This window comes from Furipterus horrens, unplaced genomic scaffold (assembly GCF_987537825.1).
Source record: "Furipterus horrens unplaced genomic scaffold, mFurHor1.1.pri manual_scaffold_4, whole genome shotgun sequence".
Classification (NCBI taxonomy): Eukaryota; Metazoa; Chordata; class Mammalia; order Chiroptera; family Furipteridae; genus Furipterus; species Furipterus horrens.
The window spans coordinates 110,482,326-110,506,304 of NW_028327174.1; positions in this window are offsets into that span (position 1 = coordinate 110,482,326).

Sequence of the window (23,979 nt, forward strand, 5' to 3'; positions counted from 1 at the left end):
GAACTGGTCATCTGTTACTGATGAATCCCTAAGGCTCTGCCCCTTACAATGTAGTAGAAGTGACAGCTTTCCATGGGACATGGAAGCAAACAAACACAGGAGACTTCTGGCCAAGATGGAGACCTAGACTGACACGCTCCGTTTCCCTCCACAACTAAGAAGAAATACAACTACCACAAAACCAGAAATAACTAGTAGTTTCAGAAAATAAATGGAAGTCCAACGAAGTTATAAAGAAGTGGTGCTTGTCCGGACAGGTAGGAGGGGCGAAGCTGGGGAGAAGAGCTGAAGCTGTGCTGTCCGCAGCAGCAGCAACGGAGGCAGGACAGTGGTAAGCACAGATACCCATATTTAGGAGGAGGCGAGAAGTGCATGGAGAGCACCCCTGGCTGCAGACCAGACCCATCAGCTTGCGATCCCAAAGCCAGGGAAGGCAGACCTCCATTGCCTTGGACTGTGAGGCCCGGAGGGAGTGGGGATGGAGGAGGAGGCTCCTGGTCTTTCAGAGCAGAGCGAACAGCAGGAAATCATCTTGGACCCCCACCCCCGCATAAAATGCCACAGCGTGGTGAGGCGGGTCGCCCAGCTGTGACGAGTGCACAGGGCTCTACCCCCTATAGCACAGGAGGTGTGACAACACTGCCCAGGAAGCAAAGGTAAACACAAAACTGTCAGAATGGCAAAGATCACGATAGAGATCCTGGTGACACAGCTGACCAGACAGCAAATATCTGGTCTAATGAAGCAGCAGATAGGAAATCTTTCTGAGGTTCAGTTCAGAGCTTTGTTTATAAAAATGCCTACAGACCTAACAGCAGGTCTTAAACAAGATGGGGAAGGAATGAAGGCTAGTCCTGCTGAAATGAACAAAAACACATACAAAACTAGTGGTGAGGGAAAGAAAGGCAGGGATCAAATCAACAAATCGGATCATAGGGAAGGAATGAACAGTCAACCAGTGCAGAAAGAGAAAATGAGAAGTGAAGAAAATGAGGAGAGGCTCAGAAACTTATCAGACAGTCATAAGCAGGCCAACATCCAAATCATAGGGTTGCCAGAGGTGAAGAAGAAGAAATAGAAATTAAAAAATTATGTGAAAAGATAATGAAGCAGAAATTCCCTAACTTGAGATAGGAAATCGACTTACAGGTCCAGAAAGCACAGAGAATTCCAAAAAAAACGACCCAGGGAGAACCACACCAAGACACATTATAATCAAAATGTCAAAAATTAAGGATAAAGAGAGAATCTTAAAAGGAGCAAGAGAGAAGAAGAGAATTACATACAAAGTGGTCCCAATAAGACTATCAGCTGATTTCTCAAAAGAAACTGTGCAGGCAAGAAGGGACTGGCAAGAAATATTCAAAGGAATGAAAAGCAAAAACCTACAACCACGATTATTCTATCCAGCGAAGCTGTCATTCAGAATAGAAAGGCAGAGAAAGTGCTTCCAGGACAAGGTAAAACTGAAGGAGTTGATCAGATCCAAACCACTATTATATGAAATGTTAAAGGGACTTGTTTAGAGAAGGAGGATCAAAACTATGAACATTAAAATGAAAACTCTATCACAACAACAGAAGCTAGGGAATTGAAACAAAAGCATACTAAGTAGGCAACAAGAATGAGAAAAGAATTATAGGTATAGGGAATATTTTGGGGGAGAAGTCAGTTGGTATGGGGAAGGGGGGAAGGGAGGGAGATGGTACAGGAATTAAGAAGCATAGTAGGAGGGAGTGGAGTAGATAAGAAGGCGTTGAGAAGAACTATATGCACAACCAATGGACATGGACTAAGTGGGGGTCAACTTGAGGGAGGGGCATCACTGAGTGGAGGGGAACAAAGGGAAAAGAAGTTGAAACAACTGTAATAGCATAAACAATAAAACATATTTTTAAAAAAATACATGTATGTTTCCATTTAAATAGAATTCTAAAACATTACCTCTAATGAAGTGTTATAGAAAGTAGGTTAGTGATAGGACAGGCATGGTGGGAAGAATTACCAAGGAGTCTGAGGGGACTTTAGGGGAATGAGTATGTTAGTGATTTGATTTACTGGGTGTATAAATATGTCAAACTTACCAAATTATTAATTTTTTTGTGCAGCTTATTGTATTCCAATTATACTACAGTAAAAATTATTTAAAAATGTTATATGAAATGATTATAAACAACACTGACCTCCAAGAGCTGTCAGGTAGATAAAGTGAGATAATGAATTCTGATGTAGTCCTGGCATGTCAGGGAGTCCAAATATTAAATCAGCTACTTCCATTAACAAAGAGATCCTCAAATTTGCCAAATGATTTAGAGTAAGGGAGATGAATTAGTATATTCATCCTTGACTACCATTTCTAACACTCAGTTCTTTAGACTGGACTCATCAGCCAGAGAGGCAGATGAATCAGGTGACAAGAGAGCATTTCCTGATAGGTGTTAGCTGAATCCTCCAATCCGATCCTAAGCTAAAGTTTGTGTGGGGACAGCACATTTCATAGGAGAGTGTGGCTTGATTACAACATACAAACACAGGAGCCGTGGAAGCAAAATCAAAAACAAAATCAAAATCACGACTTATGCAATGTCATATAGAATACATTTTTTGATATGCTTGAAATGATTAGTTCCACATTTTAATTGGGTTGGCCAAAAAGTCTGTTTAGTTTTTTCCATAAAAGACACATTTCTCATTTTCATAAATGACTATTGATTTGGATATTTTGAGTATGTTGACTATCTTGTGGATGGTATAACATTGATTATTCTCAATTAATGTCTTGACTTGATTGTTATCAACTTAAGGTGGTCTGTCTGACCATGGAACATCATCCGGCAAGAAATCTCCAGCATGAAACTTGGCAAAATACTTTGGACGTGTTTGTTCAGTCACAGCACCTTCTCCATACAATGAACAAATAATTTTTGTGTTTCAGTTGAGTTTTTACCTTTACCTTTCTTGAAATGATAAAGCATAATATGCTGAAAATATTCTGTATTTTCTTCCATTTTCAATATTAAAATGGCTACACAAAAATTCACCAATTTTGATGTTTTGTAAAAAATACATGCTGACTAGACAGCTGTCATATTACAATCTAACAAAATTGTTTCAAATAAAGTTAAAGACAACTAAGTGCTACTATAGCCATCTTGCAGAAAAAAACAAACAACATTTTAGGTCAACCAAATAGTTTAACAGGTGTTAAATTTCAAAATTCCTGTTTAGCTGTTTTAATTTCAGAAACATATAACAGTTTGTCATGAGGCTAAATTAGGAGCCACACCCCCTTCATTCTGAGCAAACTTCAGAAGCTATATTAAGGGCTACGTAAAAAAATGTATGAACAAATTAAACACTAACATCACTTTCAATATTTATTTATTTATATTGAATTTATTGGGGTGACATTGGTTCACAAAACTGTATAGGTTTCAAGTGTACAACAAAACCTCATCTGCATATTGCATTGTGCACCTATCACCGATTTGATTCATTACTGCTCCCTAGAAAAGGCTGAGAATTTGTAACAAATGTGAGAATTTAGCTTATGTTGTGAAGTTTATGAGAGATTAGTAGAAAGAATTAGTACAACATGTAATCCAGTGATGAAATTGCCCATTCTTGAAACTGTAAGATTTTATACTTAAGACATGACATGTAGGTCATGGATGTGGGATTATGAATTAATAGTCTGAAAACAAGTTGTATATAAAGAAGAAGAGGTCCCACCAAAGGCTTCTTTTTGTTTTATTCAAATAGGATTAGAACTTTTAATTTGGAAGGCAGTAAATAAACTGGTGATAGTTTGTCTTAATAGAAATCAAGCCATTTTGTGCCTTGCAGTATAAAATATTATTCCCACATTAAATGGGAACTGTACTGCTTGACTGTTTAAAAAGATTGAATCCATTGAAATATTAATCATTTATACTGGTGTTAATTCACATTGGGCAGTACCAATTTATAAGGAATATTTACTTTCATTTTCTCATAGTATAGAAAGTGAATGAGACTAGTCAATATTGTAAGCATAGCATTGGCTGCTGTGGCTCAGTGGATTGAGTGTCGGCCTGTGAGCCAAGTGTCGCTGGTTCGGTTCCCAGTCAGGGCACATGACTAGGTTGCACGTCAGGTCCCCCGTTAGGGTCACAAGTGAAAGGCAACCACACAGTGATGTTTCTCTCCCTCTCTTTCTCCTTTCCCCTCTCTCTCTAAAAAAAAAATAAACAAACAAATAAATAAGTTATTAAAAATATTGTAAGCATAATGGAAGTAAACACCAATGTCACTTTCATTATTTATTTATTTATTTATATTAAATTTATTGGGGTGACATTGGTTCACAAAACTGTACAGGTTTCAAGTGTACCTGCATATTGCATTGTGCACCTATCACCCAAAGCAAAGTCTCTTTCCATCCATCCTCATTTTCTCCCACTTTGCCAACCTCCACCTACCTCCACGCCCCCTTTCCCTCTGGATATCACCACTCTGTTGTCTATGTCTATGTGATATATATTATATATACAAGGTCTGTCTGGAAAAAGTTCAATCATGGTTAATATGATGAGAACAGTTTGTGTGACATGGATGTAACCTGGCAGCCAAGGAGAGTGAACTGGAATGCACATTTGTGAATGAAAACTTTGCTGTGCTAGTTAGTAGAGGCAGTAGACGCCATTGAGTGAGCATGTGTACTGTGTGACCATTGCATTCAAAATGACTGGGTGAGTAGAGCAATGAATCTGCATCCAATTTTGCATTAAGCTTTAACATTCTTCTGTGGAAGTTATTCAGATGATTCAGAAGGCCACAGCTATGGGCAACTGATGATTGAGCTTAATGACAACAACATGCCTGCTCATGCATCACATCTCATACAGTTTTTGTTTTTTTTGTGTGAAACTCAAATCACCCAGACGATTCAGCCCCCCATATAACCCAGATTTGGCACCCTGTGACTTCTAGCTTTTCCCAAAACTAAAACCACCTTTGAAGAGAAAGATTTCAGACCACTGATGAGGTTCAGGAAAATATGATGGGGTAGCTGATGGAGATTTGGAGAACTGTGTGAAGAAGTCCCAACGTGCCTACTTTGAAGGGGGCTGAGAATCATTGTCCTATATATAATGTTTCTTGCATCTTGCATTTTCAATAAATGTCTCTATTTTTTATATTACATGACTGGATACTTTCTGGACAGACCTCGATATATATATATAGGTTTTTTTTTCTTAATCCCTTCATCTTATTTAATCCATCTTCCCAACCCCCTTCCCTTTGACAGCTATCAGTCCTATCAGTCTGTTCCATGTATCCATGTTTCTCTCTCTATTTTGTTCGTTAGTTTATTTTGTTCATTAGATTCCACATATAAGTGAGATCATATGGTATTTGTCTTTCACTGACTGGCTTATTTCACTTAGCATAATAATCTCCAGGTCCATTGTGGGAATGCAGATTGGCAAAAAACAGTATGGAATTTTCCCAAAAACTTAAAAATGGAACTGCCTTTTGGGGATATAAAATGAAGAAACCCAAAACACCAATTTGAAAGGATATATGCAGCATTATTTATAATAACCAAGATCTGGAAGTAGTCCAAGTGCCCATGAGTAGATGAGTAGATAAAAAAGCAATGGTACACATACACAATGGAATAATACTTGGTTGTAAAAAAGAAGAAAATCTTACCTTTTGCATCAACATTTATTAAATACTCATTTTCTACCAAGCTATTTAGCCTGTGTTTAAAAGTGTAGATTTTATAATCAGGTTGCCTGGATTAAAATCCTGTCCCCACCACTTATCCTAATTCTGTGGCCTGGGACAAAGCTATTGTACATACATCTTTGTGCCTGAGGTTGGTCCTCTGTCTCTACCTCTGTAGGGCTGCTGTCAGGATTGAATACATGAAGATTTGTAAAGCATTTTCTTTAGTGCTTGGCACACAGTAAACACTGATCAGATTTCAGATATCCTTTCATAGCATACATTTGAATTCTTCAAACAGCATTAGAAGGAACTGATTATCTCTATGTTAGATAAACTAGCTAGTTCATGCTACATCTGAGTTTGGATCTAGGCTTTCTGACCTAAAACTTAGCTCTTCTCCTTGATGTTGCATTATAACACTGGAGGGGTGCTGTCCACTAAGATGTCTATTTTTTGAATCTCCCAATTGATTTCAGTGTGCTCCTCCTGTCTGTGCCTTGGCAATCCAGATGTACAGTCTAGGATGTTCTTTGCAAACTGTATTGTCCGCTGAAGCACAAACTGATGGGCAGGCAGTATTTCACCTACATTTACTACTTTTCAGAGAGGGGAAATGATAGTCCAGCAACATCTTACTTATTTTTTTCTTTTGAATTGGAAACAAGTGAAAGACAGTGAAGTGACTTGGTATGTTTCAGTTTCCACTGTAGGTAAGAGACAATCCACTCTAGAAGACAAGAAATATAATTTTCACAATGTATCCCATAACATGCCCTGTCCCCTCTGTTCAATATTCTAGATCCCTAGATCCATTTATGCTTCACCTCCATGCATAGGAGACCTGGCCAGGTGGGTGGCCCATTAATCCTGAGATAGGACCATCCTGGGCTGAACTTGTCCCTGGACACTATGGGCAAAGACCATATGTTGCCAATTTAAGTCCATTCTTCCCTTTTTCCAACTAGTGGGTAGACAGACCCTTTGTGATCCAGTTATAGACTCCATTTCCCAAACTGTCTTACATCTGGGCTGGCCATGTGATTAATTTATAGACATTGAATGCAAGCAGAAGAGATTTATGGCATTTTGAGACTGGGCCTCAAACATTGCACATGTATTCCCTTATGTTTCTCCTTGCTATGAGTTGGAACATGTATGACCTTGAGACTCACCATGCAGACAAGCCCAGTGTCCTGGGTACGGGTGGTATGTTGGAAATATGAGAGGGAAGAAACCGTAGTTTCTTCTACATCCTTGTTGGGTAGAGAATCCAGTTTACCTACTCTGGACTGTTAGAGAAAGTGACAAGGACATTACTGACACTACATTATGAGATCTCTTCATTTCACTTTTGCCTTTGCCCCTAAGACAGTCATGGTCCTTTGGGTCCTTAGGGACATTAAGGTTCTCAGGTTCTTTATCTCTAGCAACTTTCTGCTGAGATTTTCACAACAGAGTTTTGTTTGCTTTAAATGAGTAACAAATTCTAAAGACGAAAACAGAAAGTAGCCCATGAACAGTGTTGTCATCTACATTCAGTGAGCAAAAATTTGTTTCACAAAAATGACATTACAACTTTGGTAATTCCACTTTTCCTCTTCAGAACTACACTTTTGAATGAAGCCCCATTGTTAGTGACTCTTTGGCAGATGTATTGTTATGCATTTTCTCTGGTTTGGAATATGGTGGTTTATTCCTGGAGATGTCACCTGTATTTTATAGAGGACTTTTGACATCATTCCAGAGATTATCTAGAGAAGACTAAAAATATGCATATAAGGAATCAAGCATGAGGAAATGTGTGGTGGTGGAAGCTTATATCATTGTCTTATTATATCTGCCTATACTTAATAAAAAGTCAGCTTACAGATGCAAGATGGCGGAGGAGTAAGTGGAAGCTACACTAACCTCCTCCCTGGACCAGTCTGCATTTACAACTTAATTTTGGAGAAATCATCTGGAATAACCAACCGAACACTAGCTGGAAAGAAGTCTTATAACCACGGAGAGACAGAAAAGGCCGCTACATCACAACGTTACTAGTAGGGAGTGCGGAGACGTGGAAGGGCTGGCTGGGATCCCACGGGTGGCAGCTGAAGGGACTGAGAAACAGCTCAGCAGCCGGGGGCTCCCCCTGAGAAGGACGGGGTCTAAACCCCCAGCTGGGCTTCCCAGCCTACAGCAACAGAGTGGAAAGTGAAATAGTATCCCACTGTGAAAAGTGAAAAGCCACAGGGTTTCTTGCTAACCAGAAACAGCTGGAGAAAAAGAGCTCTTACTGGATCACATATGAAAATATTTTGGCCCCCACTTACCCTGGGCTCAAGCAGAGGGAAGGCAGAGAGGACTAGAGACTCTTGGGGAGAATTTGGTATGGTTGCTTTGAGGGGAGAACCAGGGTAGCAGCCGACTGAGTCCCAGTGCTGACTCATTCCCAGTACTGCAGGCAGACCATTTCCCTCTGAGTGGCATCAGCCTGAGGGGAAGCAAAAACCCTGCTGACAGGAATTAAGCTGCCACACACTTTGTCCTTAAGCCTGATGGCTAATAACAGATTGAATAGATTAACAACTAAAGGAGACAGACAAAGGCAGTAGGTCCTTGGAAGTCTCCAACAGGCTACCTAGGGCAAGACTGGTTCATGATCTGAAGCCACCAGTGGCCAATCTAGGAAGTGCAGATCAATCTAAGAAGCAGCAACAAACAATAAGAGTCACAAAAATGGGGAGACAGAGAAACAACCCTACATCAAAAGGAAAGGTAGAATCCCCAGAAAGAGTGCTAAATGAAATAGAGGGAAGCAAACTATCAGATATGGAATTCAAAATATGGATTATGGGAAAGATCAATGAGCTCAGCAAGCTCAAGGAAAACTACAAAGAACTCTAGGGAAATTACAAGGAACTCCAGAGAAGCTACAAGGAAGTTACTGAGAATTACACCAGCATGAAAAAGGATACAGAAACTATCAATAAGAGCAAGAAATAAATAAAGAATACAATTTCTGAATTGAAGAACACAATAAAAGGAATTAAAAGCAGGCTAGAGAAAGCAGAAGGTCGGATCAGCGAGCTGGGGGACAACGTAGACCAAAACTCCCAGACAGTGCAACAAAATGAAAAAAGACTGAACAAGAATGAAGAGGTTCTAAGACAGCTGCAGGACAACATGAAATGTAATAATATCCATATCATAGGAATTCCAGAAGGAGAAGAAGAAGAGCAAGGGATAGAAAACAAGTTTGAAAAACTAATAACAGAAAACTTCCCTAACATGAGGAGAAAAAGAGTCACGCTAGTTCAGGAAGCACAGACGGTCCCAATGAAGATGAACCCAAATAGGCCCATTTCAAGACACATCATAATTAAAATGGCAACATTCAAAGACAAAGAGAGAATCCTAAAAGCAGCAAGATAAAAACAACTAATAACCTACAAGGGAGCTCCAATAAGGCTATCATCAGATTTCTCAGCAGAAACACTACAAGCCAGAAGGGAATGGCAAAAAATGAGCTATGAAAAACAATGGCCTACAACCAAGAATACTTTACCCAGCAAGGCTCTCATCCAAAATGGAAGGTGAAATAAGGAGTTTTCAAGAAAAAGAAGGCTAGAAGAATGCAGCTCCACCAAACCAGCATTGCAAGATATGCTAAAGGGTCTGCTTTAAGAGATGAAGAAACAGAGAGAGACAGAGAGGAACACAAGTACAAAGGGGGAAAATTACAATGAATAAGTACCTATCAGTAATAATCTTAAATGTAAATGGATTAAATGCTTCAATCAAAAGACATAGGGTAGCTGAATGAATTAGAAAGCATGACCCACATATATGCTGTCTACAGGAGACCCACTTTAGAACAAAAGATCTACACAGACTGAAAGTGAAGGGATGGAAAAAATATTTCAAGCAAATGGACATGAAAAAAAAGCTGGGGTAGCAATACTCATATCAGACAAAACAGATTTCACAGCAAAGGCCATAAAGAGAGACAAAGAAGGACATTTCATAATACTTAAGGAAAAAATCCATCAAGAAGATATAACCCTTGTAAACATATATGCACCCAACTTAGGAGCACCTAAACATGTAAGGATACTTTTGAAAGACTTCAGGAAGGATATAGACAGCAACAGGCTCATAGTATGGGACTTTAACACCCCATTGTCAACAATGGACAGATCTTGGATGCAAAGAAACACCAAAGATATTGAGGCATTGAACAACAGTCTAGATCAAATGGACTTAGTCAACATATATAGAACTTTTCACCCCAAAGAAGCAAAATATACCTACTTTTCAAGTGCACATGGAACATTTTAAAGATAGACTACCTGGTAGGGCACAAAACAAGCCTCAACAAATTCAAGGAAATTGAAATTATATCAAGCATCATCTCAAATCACAATTGCTTAAAACTGGAAATCACCTCAAGGAAAAAACTCAAAAACATTCAAACTCATGGAGAATGAATAACATGCTATTAAATAATGAATGGGTTAACAATGACATCAAGGAAGAAATCAAAAAGTTTCTGGAAACCAATGATAATGAACACACAATAACCCAAAACCTATGGGATTCAGCGAAAGCAGTCCTGAGAGGAAAGTTCATAGCAATACAGGCCTACCTAAAAAAGGTAGAAGAAACTCTAATAGAAAATTTAACCCTATAGCTACAAGAACTAGAGAAAGAAAAACAAGCAGAGCCCAGAGCGAGTAGAAGGAAGGAAATCATCAGGATCAGAGCAGAATTAAATGACGTAGAGACTAAACTAACAATTCAAATGATCAACAAAAGTAGGAGCTGGTTCTTAGAAAAGATTAACAAAATTAACAAGCCTTTAACCAGGCTCAATAAGCTTAGTGAAATAAGCCAGGCAAAGAAAGAAAAATACCATATGATATCACCTAATACAGGAAACTAAAAAAAAAAAACACAAAAAACCATAAACAAGCGAACTAAATAGGACAAGGAGCAAAATAACAGTCAATAGGGGGGAGGAGGGAGGGAGAGAAGGGGGATAAGTAAGGGAAGGATTTAGTCAAGGAACATGTATAAATGATTCATGGACATGGACAATGGGGAGGGATATGATTGTGGGAGAAGGGGTGAGTGGGGTGGGGGGGAGCAATGGAAAAAAATGGGAGAACTGTAATTGAAAATCAAAAAATAAAATAAAAAAAACAAAAGAAAATAAGAGAGAAGACCTAAATAAATAAAATCAGAAACAAAAGAAGAGAAATCACAACCAATACCACAGAAATACAAACGATCGTAGGAAATTATTACAAACAACAGTATGGCAAGAAATTTGACAACCTAGAGGAAATGGAAGAATTCCTGGAAACATATAATCTTCCAAAACTGAATCAAGAAGAAGCAGAAAGCCTGAACAGACCTATAGAAAAGAGTGAAATTGAAGCAGTAATAAGAAAACTCCCAGCATACAAAAGCCCTGGAACGAATGGCTTCACAGGCTAATTCTACAAAACATTTAGGAGATAACTAACTCCCATTTTCCTCAGATTATTCCAAAAATTTCAGGGAGGGGGAAGACTCCCAAACTCATTCTATGAAGCCAGTACTAACCTAATTCCAAAACCAGGTCAAGACACAACAAAGAAAGAAAACTACAGGCCAATATTGCTGATGAACATAGATGCTAAAATCCTCAACAAAATATTGGCAAACTGGATCCGGCAACACATTAAAAAGATCATACATCATGATCAAGTGGGAGTCATCTCAAGGATGGATTAATATTCACAAATCAATAAACGTTATACACCACATAAACAAAATGAAAGAAAAAAAATCACAAAAACATATCAATAGATGCAGAAAAAGCATTTGATAAAGTACAACACCCATTTATGATGAAAACTCTCAGCAAAATGGGAATAGAGAGAGCATACCTGAACATAATAAAGGCCATATACGAGAAACCTGAAGCCAACATCATACTCAATGGGCTAAAACTGAGAGCATTCTCCCTGAGATCAGGAACAAGACAAGGATGTCCACTCTCTCCTCTCCTATTGAACATAGTTTTCGAAGTTGTAGTCACAGCAATCAGACAAGAAAGAGAAATAAAAGGCATCCAAATTGGGAAAGAGGAAGTAATACTGTCATTATTTGCAGATGACATGATACTCTACATAGAAAACCCTATGGAATCCACTAAAAATTACTCGACCTAATAAGTGAATTGAGCAAAATATCAGGGTATAAAGTCAATGTTCAGAAATCAAAGACATTTCTTTACACCAACAATAAAATTTCAGAGATAGAAACTAAAAGCAAAATCCCATATACCATAGGAACAAGAAAAATAAAGTACTGAGGAATAAACTTAATCAAGGAGGTAAAAGACCTGTGTTCAGAAAACTACATAACACTGAAGAAAGAAATTAAAGAAGATACAAATAAATGCAAGCATATACCATGCTCATGGATGGGAAGAATCGACATCATTCAAATGTCCATACTACCCAAAGCAATTTACAGATTCAATGCAATCCCTATTAAAATACCAATGACATTTTTTCATAGACCTAGAACAAATACTTGAAAAATTTATATGGAACCAAAAAAGAGCCCGAATAGCCACAGCAATCTTGAAGAAGAAGAACACAGTAGGAGGAATCACAATATCTGATATCAAAATACACTACAAGGTCATGGTATTCAAAACAGTCTGGTACTGGCATAAGAACAGACATAAGATCAATGGAACAGAATAGAGAGCCCAGAAATAAACCAAGGTCTATACGGTCAACTAATATTTGACAAAGGGGGAAGGAACATCAAATGGAGTGAGAAGAGCCTCTTCAACCAATGGTGTTGAAAGAACTGGACAAGGACATGCATAAAATAAAAATAGACCACCAACTTACACCATACACCAGAATAAACTCAAAATGGATCAAAGACTTAAAAGTAAGCCATGCACCATAAAAGTCCTAGAGGAAAACATATGCAGGAAAATTTCAGATATCCCATGTAGCAACATTTTCACTGATACATCTCCTAAGGAAAGGGAAATAAAGGAAAGAATAAACAAATGAGACTACTTCAAACTAAAGAGTTTCTGTTCAGCAAAAGAAAACATCAGCAAGATGAAAAGGGAACCAACCATATGGGAAAATGTATTTACCAATGATACCTCAGACAAGGAACTGATCTCCAAAATATATAAAGAACTTATACAACTCCACACCAAGAAGACAGACAACCCAATTAAAAAATGGACAATGGACCTGAACAAACACTTCTCCAAAGTGGACATACAGAGTGTCCATAGACATATGAAAGAATACTCAACATCACTAGTCATCAGAGAGATGCAAATAAAAACCACAATGAGATACCACCTCACACCAGTCAGAATGGCCATCATCAACAAATCAACAAACAGCAAGTGCTGGCGAGAATGTGGAGAAATGGGAACCCTGTTGCATTGCTGGTGGGAATGCAGACTGGTGCAGCCACTATGAAAAAGAGTTTGGAATTTCCTCAAAAAACTAAAAATGGAACTGTCTTTTGAACCAGCAATTCCATTGCTGGGATTATATCTGAAAAATCCTGAAACACCAATTCAAAAGAACCTATGCACCCCTATGTTCATAGCAGCACTATTTACAATAGCCAAGGGTTGGAAACAACCTAAGTGTCCATCTGTAGATGAGTGGATAAAAAGTACTGTGATACATTCACACAATGGAGTACTATGTTGCAGAAAAAAAGAAGGAACTTCTACCATTTGCAACAAATGATTGGAACTAGAGAGAATTATGCTTAGCGAAATAAGCCAGGCAATGAAAGAAAAATACCTTATGCTACCACCTATTACAGGAAACTAATGAACAACACAAACAAATGAGCAAAATTGAACAAGAGGTATGTAAACAAAGAATAGACTAACAGTGACATGCGGAGAGGGGGGAGGGAGAGACGAGGGTAAGAAGGGGAAGGGTCTAGTCAAAGAACATGTATAAATGACCCATGGACATGGACAACTGGGTGGGGACTAACTGTGGGAGAAGTGTGGGCAGGGTGTGGGGAAGCAAGAGGGGAAAAAAAGTTGGACAACTGTAATGAAAAAAAAAAAGTTTTTTTAGTGGGGGAGCAAATGAAAATATAAAGAATGGAAATGCAAGTTCAGTGAATATTAGAAGGACAAGGATTTTCCTTCACACTGTATATTTTTCTTCCTATCCGATCCCTCCAGAATTTGGCATTCTAAACAAGTAAGTAATGACATAGGTTCTTTGCATAAAACTAATAAGACCAGTTGTTAATAGAGGTTTTTTTGACTAAGACTTTGACTGGAATTTCATGCCTAAAGGAGACAGGCTTGGGCTCTGGTTGTTACCAAAAGGCTCTGAGGAACTAGGATTGACTTTCAAAGGTAATAAAAGCCCATGAGAGAAAAGGCCAGGTACCTTGGTTGGTTGTGCGGTCCACGTAATCTTTCCAAGGAAGGAATGAAGGTTGTTTTTCTGAAAGATGGTTAGAAAGGATATTAAGGCACAATGGAAAACCCGAAGGACTTGAAAAAGACAGGTGTGTACAGGCAAGGCTGAATGGCAGGTATGTGGCTCAACTTCTCTGACCTGAAGGGCAGACTGAAGGTCACCCTAAATGTTCCTTGCATAAGTTCCAGCAAAGCAGAGCTAAAGATCATGAGTGATAATTTTCTGCTCTTGTTGTGTTTATGCAAATGAACAGGATAAATAAAAAATGGACTTAATGCAGTCTCTTTAATGATAAGGAGGGTAACCTTAAGGAGAAAAATCGTGCTTCAAGGAAAATCACAATGTTCAGTGGTAGACTAAAGCAGTGCAGCTAACCATCTTAAAAGTTTCTTTTCATTTAAATTTTGTTTTCATTTGAAAGTTAAACTATGTCTGTGGTATCATCAAAGATGTTTAATTTACAGGCAAGAAGAATGTCAAATGCCTTGCAACTGGATATCTTTCCAATAAGACAGTCTTTCAGATTTAGAGACTTGTTTGTGGGTTTTGTTACATAAATTAACATGTGTTTTCTGTTTTCAAAGGGCATATGCCTATCATCTCATTACCTGAGTGATTGTCTGTATGTATAGGCCTCACTTAATCCTGTCTGCATCGCTGCCTCCTGAGACTCAATGGTTTGGCTGAACTAAGTGGCTGGGTTGGTGAAAAATGGGGTGGTCTGTGGGCTTCACTTTAAAACTGGTTTCTCTTTTCTATCCTAATGGCTTGTTCAGAAAGGGCCCAGAGGTCTGAGAAGGGGGAAACCTAAAATATTTTCCTCAGGCAAAACTAAGTATAATGGGCAAAAGTATTTTGGACAGGTGAGATGTGCCTTACACACCTTCCTCCAAAAAAGCCCTTCTTTTACCTAATGTGGGACATTAAAAAATTAATACGTACCTTCTTCATCTAGTGGTTGTAAATTGAATGATGTCTTTTAACTCTGTTGCCAAATATGTTGCCCCCAGAATACAACAAGAATGCCGGCCTGTTAAAGGAAGCATGCCATTTTCTGAGGACAGCCAACTGACTTGGAGTCTAGACCATCCTTCCACATTGGGAAGACCACCCTCCTCTCCACACCCCCACTCTTATTAGGGATTTCTTGATCCAAGGGTAGGTAGGATGATGACCATGTCCAGTTGAAGCAGCTACAGGAGCTCGAGACCTTCGCCCATTGTCCTTTATAAGATTATAAAGAGTCTTAAGTCTGGGAGGTAGAGATTGTTATTTTTGTTGTTGTTAAAATAATTAATTAATTAATTATTAAAAAAATAAAAAAGAAGAAGAATATATGAAAGGGTGAAGCCACAGAACTTGTATGTATGACCCATGAGCATGGATTTGGTGGGAGGCATTGCTGAGGGAGGCGTTGTGCTGGTCAGAGAGGAGCAAAGTGGAAAAAATGGGACTATTGTAACAATATAATCAATAAAATATACTTTAAAAAAGTCAGCTTATGAGATTCTGTAACTATTGTACAAAGTTCAAGTTCAGAAGATATATAAACCCATATTTTTTAACCCTCTATAATGCAATTAAAAAACCAAGAATGTGTTTCTACTTTATTGCTGTATAATGGTGCTTGAATTGCTGCCATGTTGTTCATCCAATAACTTGTCTCTTTGGAATTAACAAAAAGGGACATACATAGTGACACTCATTGGGAAGTAGGGAGGCTATACAAGGAGGGGTGTTTTGGTGCTATCTGAGGCCAGTGGGACCAGACAGCTCAGTATGTGACTAATCCAGCACCAGGGATGCAGGAGAGATCACCAGAGCAACTCCTACGTCCTTTTTTTTTCCTGCTTTCCTACATCTGCTTCAACTGAATTGAGACCTTCTTTAGGGAGTTTCTGGAGAGCCTAGCCAGATGTTCTCTCTCTGCCTTTCTGATTTGCCTTTGCTCAGTACCAATGTATGACATTTTAATTTGCCACCATGGAGGTCAAACAACTCCCCTGAGCTTATGGTTTATATATCCACCTCCCTGTTGGATGACTCTACCTAGAGGACACCTTGGTACTTCAAACTCAGAACATTCAAATGGAATCATCACTTTACTCCCTAATTCTGCTCTGCTTTCTGTGAGCACCATCCATCTCATAGGTAACACCACTACTCATACAAGCACTCAAGAGGAAAGTTGGGGTCCTTGTCCCCACCCAACCCTAAAACTCACAATACCAAACCCTGCAGATTTATCTTCCAATCAATTTTCTATTTTTTTCCAGAAATAGTTTTTGAATGTATTTTTTCATATTACCATTTAGTCCCCTTATACACTCCTCTTTCCCCCACAATCACCACACTGTTGTCCATGTTTATGAATCCTTTTCCCTTTTTGTTCAATCCCTCTACCACTTTCCCTTCTTCCCATCTTAGTTGTCATCCTGCTCTTTATCTAAGTCTGTCTCTATTTTGCATGTTAGTTCAGTTTGTCCATTAGATTCCACATATGAGTGAAATCATATAGTATTTGTCTTTCTCTGAAGGGCTTATTTCACTTAGCATAATGTTTTTCAGGTCACCCATATTGTCCCAAAAGGTAAAACATTTTTCTTTTTTACAGCTGAGTAGAAAGTTTATGTTAATGTCCCATAGTTGTTTTATCCACTCACCGACTGATGGGTACTTGGACTGCTCCCATATCTTGGTGATTGTAAATAACACTGCAATGAACATCGGGGTGCTTATATTCTTTAGAATTAGTGTTTTGGGTTCCTTCAGATATATTCCCAGAAGTGCTGGGTCAAAAGGCAGATCCATTTTTATATATTTTTTGAGGATCTCCATACTGCTTTCCACAGCAGTCACACAAATCTGCATTCCCACCAACAGTGCAAAAGGGTTATTTTAGCACATCCTTGTCAGCACTTGTTTGTTCATTTATTGATAATATCTTTCTGACAGGTGTGAGATGATATCTCATTGTGGTTGTATTTGCATTTTTCTAATGATTAGTGATGTTGAGCATCTTTTCATATGTCTATTAGCCATCTGTATGTCCTCTTGGAGAAGTGTCTAATCAGGTCCCTTGCCCATTTTTTAATTGGTTATTTATTTATTTATTTATTTGGTGTTGAAATTTGTAAGTTCTTTATAAATTTTGGATATTAACCCCTTATCAGATGTACTGGCAAATATGTTCTCTCATTCTGTGGGTTGCCTTTTATTTTGTTGATTATTTTCTTTGCTGTGCAAAAACTTTTTAGTTTGATGTAGTCCTCTTTTTTCCTTCTTTCCTTCCTTTGTTTCTTTCTTTATTCTTTTCTTTCTTCTAACATTTAAGTCTTTAATCCATTTTAAATTTATTCTTATGTGTGGTGTAAGAACATGGTCTAGTTTCATTTGTCTGTACATATCTGTCCAATTTTCCCAACACAATTTATTGAATAAACCATCTTTAGCCCACGGTATATGCTTGCTCCCTCTGTCAAATATTAATTGACTATAAAGATGTGAGTTCATTTCTTGGCTTTCTTTTATGTTCCTTTGATCTATGTGTCTGTTTTTATGCCAATAGTGTGCTACTGTGATTACTATGGCTTTATAGTACAGTTTCAAATTAGGTAGCATGATTCCTCCAACTTTGGTCTTTCTCAGGATTGCTGTTGCAATGTGGGGGCCTTTTGTGGTTCCTTACAGATTTTTGAAATATTTGTGCTAGTTCTGTGATATACGTTATTGGAATCTTGATAAGAATTGCCTTGAATCTATAGATTGCTTTAGGTAGTATGGACATTTTAATGATACTAATTTTTTCCTATCCAAGAACACGGTATGTGCTTCCACATATTTGTATCATCTTCAGTTTCTTTCTTCAGTGTCTTATAATTTTTCAAGTACAGGTCTTTTACATCTTTGGTTAGATTTATTTGTAGATATTTTATCCTTTTCTTAAGTATATTTTATTGATTATGCTGTTACAATCATCCCAACTTATTTTCCCTTTGTTCCCCTCCAGCCAGTAACCTCCTTCCCTTCAGCAATTGCACCCCCTTAATTCATGTTCATGGGTCATACATATAAATTCTTTGTCATCACGCTTTCTATATTATTCTCAACTTCCCCCTGTCTATTTTGTACCTACCAATTATTTTCTTAATGCTTGCACCATTTCCCCATTTCTCTCACTTCCCCCTCCCAGTTGATAATCCTCCAAATGATCCCCATACCTATGATTCTGTTTCTATTCTATTTGCTTAGTTTGTTTTTGTTTTTATTTTTTAGATTCAGTTGTCGGTAGTTGTGAGTTTGTTGTCATTTTTCTGTTCATAGTTTTGATCCTTTTTTCCTTAAGTAAGTCTCTTTAACATTTCATATAATAAGGGCTTGGTGATTATGAACTCCTTTAGCTTCACCATGTCTTGGAAGCACTTTATTTGCCCTTCCATTCTAAATGATAGTTTTGGTGGATAGAGTAATCTTGGTTGTAAGTCCTTGCTTTTCATCACTTTGAATACTTCTTGCCAGTCCTTTCTTGCCTGCAAGTTTCTATTGAGAAATCAGCTGATAGTTTATAGGCACCCCTTTGTAGGTAACTCTCTGCTTTTCTCTTGATGCCTTTAAGAGTCTCTCTTTATCTTTAACTTTTAGAATTTTAATTATGATTTGTCTTGGTGTGGTCCTCTTTGAGTCTAGCTTGTTTGGGACTCTCTGTGTTTCCTGGACTTGTATGTCTATTTCTTTTGCCAAATATGGGAAGTTTCTCTTCATTATTTTTCACATAGGTTTTCAATTTCTTGCTCTTCCTCTTCTCCTTCTCGCACCCCTGTGGTTCGAATGTTGGCACATTTAAAGTTGTCTCAGGGGTTTCTAAGCCTCTCCTCATTTTTTTTTCATTTCTTCTTTCTTGATTGTTTACTCAATGATTGTTTGTTTCTTCTTTATATTCCAAGTAATTGGTTTGAACCCCAGTTTCCTTCCCTTTACCATTGGTTTCATGTGGATTATCCTTTGTTTCACTTAGCATAAACTTCATTTCTTTCCTTCTGCATTTGCCATACTTAAGCATATCTGCCAAGCCTGTGAGCATCTTTGTCACCAGTGTTTTGAACTCTGCATCTGTTAGGTTGGCTATCTCCTTATTGCTTAGTTTTCCCACTGAAATCTTAATTCATTTCCTCTTTTTGGCCATACTTGTCTGTCTTTTCAACTTGAAAGGCTCCTGTGTTTGCTTCTGTGTCTTAGGTAGAGCTGTCACAGCTGTTTGTTGTAAGAGGTGGAGCCTAAGGCATTTATCAGTATGGGCCAACCCATTTCACTGTGTTGTGGTGCTCTATGTGGGGGAGGGGTGTGAGCGGGAACAATGCCACTTCTTCAGTACTCACCCCTTTTCCAGGCACTTCTCTTACTTTCTGTATGGGACTGGCCCTTATCTAGCTGTTGCCCTGTCTGTGGTCTCCAGAGTGGGTGGGTTTGTGGAAGTTCTAGGACTGTGGTGGCCCTCTAAACAAGTGGATTCTGCTGGGAGACTGGCAGTTTCTTCCTCCACCCCAGTCCACACATGTTTTCACAGTCAGAAACAATGAAGATTTATTTTTCCCAGCACTGTGCAGTCTGATCTGGTGCTGGGAGTGCTCCCCAAATGTCCCTTTCTGCTTTTTAAAATGTGTGACTGCACTTTTCACTGGCCAACCACAGCTGATATTACTGCCACTGCATCCTCTTTGCCGCAGCTCCTCCCCTCCTACCTTTCTGGATGAGTACTTTTTCTTTATATCTTTGTTTGTTGGACTTCCATGCAGCTCAATATTCTGGGACTTCTGGTTGTCTTCAGTTTTAAGATAGTTGTATTCCTTCTTTGTTGTGGAGGGAGATGCATCATGTCTATCTATGCCTCCATCTTAGTCGGAAGTTTGTATTTTATTCTTTTTGAAGCAATTATAATGTTATTGTTTTCTTAATTTCCCTTTCTAATTTCTGCATATTAATTTTGAATAATGCTACTTTGTTGAATTAATTTATCAGTTTTAGTAGTTTCTTGGTGGAATCTTTGGGATTCTCTATGTACTGTATCATGTCATCTGCAAATAAAAACAGTTATACTTCTTCCTTTCCAATTTGGATGCCTTTATTTCTTCTTGTTTGGTTGCTGTGGCTAAGACTTCCATTACTATGTTGAATAAGACAGGTGAAAGAGGACATCCCTGTCTCGTTCCCCATCTTAAGGTCAACGCTTGCAGTTTTTGTCCATTGAGTATGATGCTGGCCTCATATTACCACTATTACCACTTTGCTGTGAGTTTTGATAATAAATGGGTGCTGAATTTTATCAAATACTTTTTCTGCATCTATTGATATGATCATATGTTTTTTTTCATTTTTAAGTATATTTTATTGATTATGTCATTATAGTAGTCCCAATTATTTCCTTTGATCCTCTCTGCCCAATATCCCTTTTCCCTCCAGCAATCCCACTCCCCCTTAGTTTATGTCCATGGGTTGTGCATATACATTCTTTGGCTTCACCCTTTCCTATATTATTCTTAACTTTTTCCTGTCTATTTTATACCTACCTATTATGCTTCTTAATCCCTGCAACATTTTCCCATTTCTTCCCTTCCCCCCTCCCAGCTGATAACCCTCCAAATGATCACCATACCTATGATTCTGTTCCTATTCTGGTTTGCTTATTTGGGTTTTGTTTTTAATTTTTAGATTCAGTTGTTGATAGTTGTGAGTTTTTTGTCATTTTAATGTTCATAGTTTTGAACTATTTTTTTCTTAAGTAACTCCCCTTGACATTTTATATAATAATAGTTTGGTGATGATGAACTCCTTTAGCTTTACCTTGTCTGGAAAGCATTTTATCTGCCCTTCCATTCAATGATAGCTTTGCTGGATAGAGTAGTCTTGGTTGTAGGTTTTTTCTTTTCATCACTTTGAACACTTCTTGCCAGCAGCTTCTTGCCTGAAAAGTTTCTTTTGAGAAGTCAGCTGATAGTCTTATAGGCACCCCTTTGTAAGTAACTCTCTACTTTTGTCTTGCTGCTTTTAAGAGTTTCTCTTTATGTTGCACCTTTGGCATGTTAATTATGATGTGTCTTGGTGTGGTCCTCTTTGGGTCTAAATTGTTGGGGACTCTCTGTGCTTACTGGACTTGGCAAATTCTTTTGTCAAATTTGGGGAGTTTTTCTTCATTATTTTTTCACATAGGCTTTCAATTTCTTGCTCTTCCTCTTCTCCTTCTGGCACCCCTATGATTCAGATGTTGGCATGTTTAAAGTTGTTCCAGAGGTTCCTAAACCTCTTCTCATTTTTTTCAATTCTTGTTTCCTCATTCTGTACTGGTTGACTGTTTTTTCTTCCTTATGTTCCAAATCATTGATTTGAACCCTGGTTTCCTTCCTTTCACCATTTGTTTTGCGTGGATTTTCCTTTGTTTCATTTAGCATAGCCTTCACTTCTTTTCTTATGCATTTGCCATACTTAAGGTATCTGTCAAGCCTGTGAGCATCTTTATCACCAGTGTTTTGAACTCTATATCTGTTAGGTTGGCTATTTCCTCATCTGTTAAGTTGGCTATTTGCTCATTGCTTAGTTCTCCCACTGAAACCTTGATACATCCCCCCCTTTTGGCCATACTTCTCTTTCTTCTCATCTTGACAGGCTCCCATGTTTGTTTGCCTCTGTGTCTTAGGTAAAGCTGTTGCACGTGTTATGTTGTAAGGGGCAGTGCTTTAGATATTTGTCAGTACAGGGGGACACATTTCAGCACGTTATGGCACTGTATGTAGAGGGTAGTCTGAGAGGGAACAATGCCACTTGCTCAGCACTTGCCCCTTTTCCAGGCACTTCTCCCACTTCCTGTATGGGACTGGCACCTCTCTAGCTGTTTCCCCGGTTCTCATTCCCAGAGTGGGTGGATCTGCGGATGTTATAGGACTTGGGGGCCCTTTAAACAAGCAGACTGCTGAGAGACCAGCAGTTTCTACCTCTGCCTCAACTGCCACTGGTTTTCACAGTCAGAAGCAATGAGATGCTGGAACCTTGAGCTCTGTAGTCTGGTCTGGTGCTGAGAACACTTCCTAGGAGTTCCTCCAGACTTTTTAAAATCTGTGACTGTGCTTTCCAATGGCCTGCCACTGCAGCCACTGCTGTCTCCACCACATCACATCCTCTCTGCTCCTGCTCCACCCCTCCTACCTGTCTGGGTGAGTATTTCTTCTTTATATCTTTGTTTGTTGAACTTCTGTGCAGATAGACCTTCTGGAACTTCTGTTTGTCTCTACTTTTGAGGTAGTTGTATTCCTTCGTAGTTGTGGAGGGAGATGCAGTGTGTCTGTCTAGGCCTCCATCTTGGCCAGAAGTCTGATCATATGGTTTTTTACTTCATTTTGATTATGTGGTTAATTACATTTATTGATTCATGAATGTTTTACCAAACTTACATTCCCAAAATAAATCCCACTTGATCATGGTGTATGACTTCTCTGATGCATTGTTGTATTTGTTTTGATAATATTTTCTTGAGAATCTTAGCATCTATGTTCATCAGGTATATTGGCCTATAATTTTTTTTCTTTGTAGTGTCTATATCTGGTTTTGGAATTAAGATAATGCTGGCCTCATAAGATTGACTTGGGACCCTTTCCTTCTCTTCAATTTTTTGGTATAGTTTGAGAAGTGTTTCCTCTTAAAATATTTGGTAAATTCACCCATGAAGCCATCTGGTCCAGAGCTTTTGTTCATTTGGTTTTTTGAATATTGCTTTATTTTCACTAGGGGTAAATTTGTCTATTCAGATTCTTTCATTCTTCCTGGTTTAGTTTTGGAAGGTTGTATGTTCTAGGAAGTTATCCATTTCACCCAGGTTGTCCAGTTTGTTGGCATACAGTTGTTCATAATTTCTTACAATCCTATGTATTTCTTTGGTGTTGGTTATTTCTCCTCTTTCATTTCTGCACCCCTTTGACTTCAATGGATAGATCTTCCAGACAGAAAATCAACAAGGAGCTAGCAGCCTTAATCAACACACCTGATCCATTGGATTTAATTGATATCTTCAGAGCACTTCACCCCAAAGCATCAGAATATACATACTTCTCAAGTGCACATGGAAGGTTTTCTAAGCTAGATCAATCAATTTTCAAACCACTTTTTCTCTCTATTCCTCCTAGCACACCCAGTTCAGGCCTGTTCATCATTTGAACATGTGGCCACAGCTGACCTGGGTTCCCACTTCAGCCCTTCCATTCACTTTTCATGAAGCTGCCAGAGTGGGGCCCATCAGCAGCCCTGGTGCTGGGGCATCCTGCATCTGGAAATGTTCCACTACACATGATGTAACATCCCAGCACAATCTAAGGTAGCACTTTACAACACATTAATATTTCTGCTTACAAAATTTGATCACATGAAGTTGATTAATAAAGCCTACATATAGCTTCATACTAGTGTAGGTTGGGTTTTGTGTTGTAAGGTTTGATGAGGTCTGAGTTTGTCCCCTAAAATGTTAAGCTTCATGTTCTGGACTTTTTGGGTGTGAGGTTGTGCATGCTCAGTTGCATGTCACTGTATGACTTTCTCTACATCAGGAAACTCTATGGCCCCGGTGGCCTGCAGAATGAATTCTACACCCTTCTGGCTTATCATCACCTGGGCTCCCTGTACCTCCTCAGGGTGACATTTGCTCCTCATTCCACCTCTGCTCTAGTGACTCTGAAATGCCGTGACTCCTCAGAAGCACCACACTGTTTCTTGACTCTATGCCTCTGTCCATACTGTTCCTTCT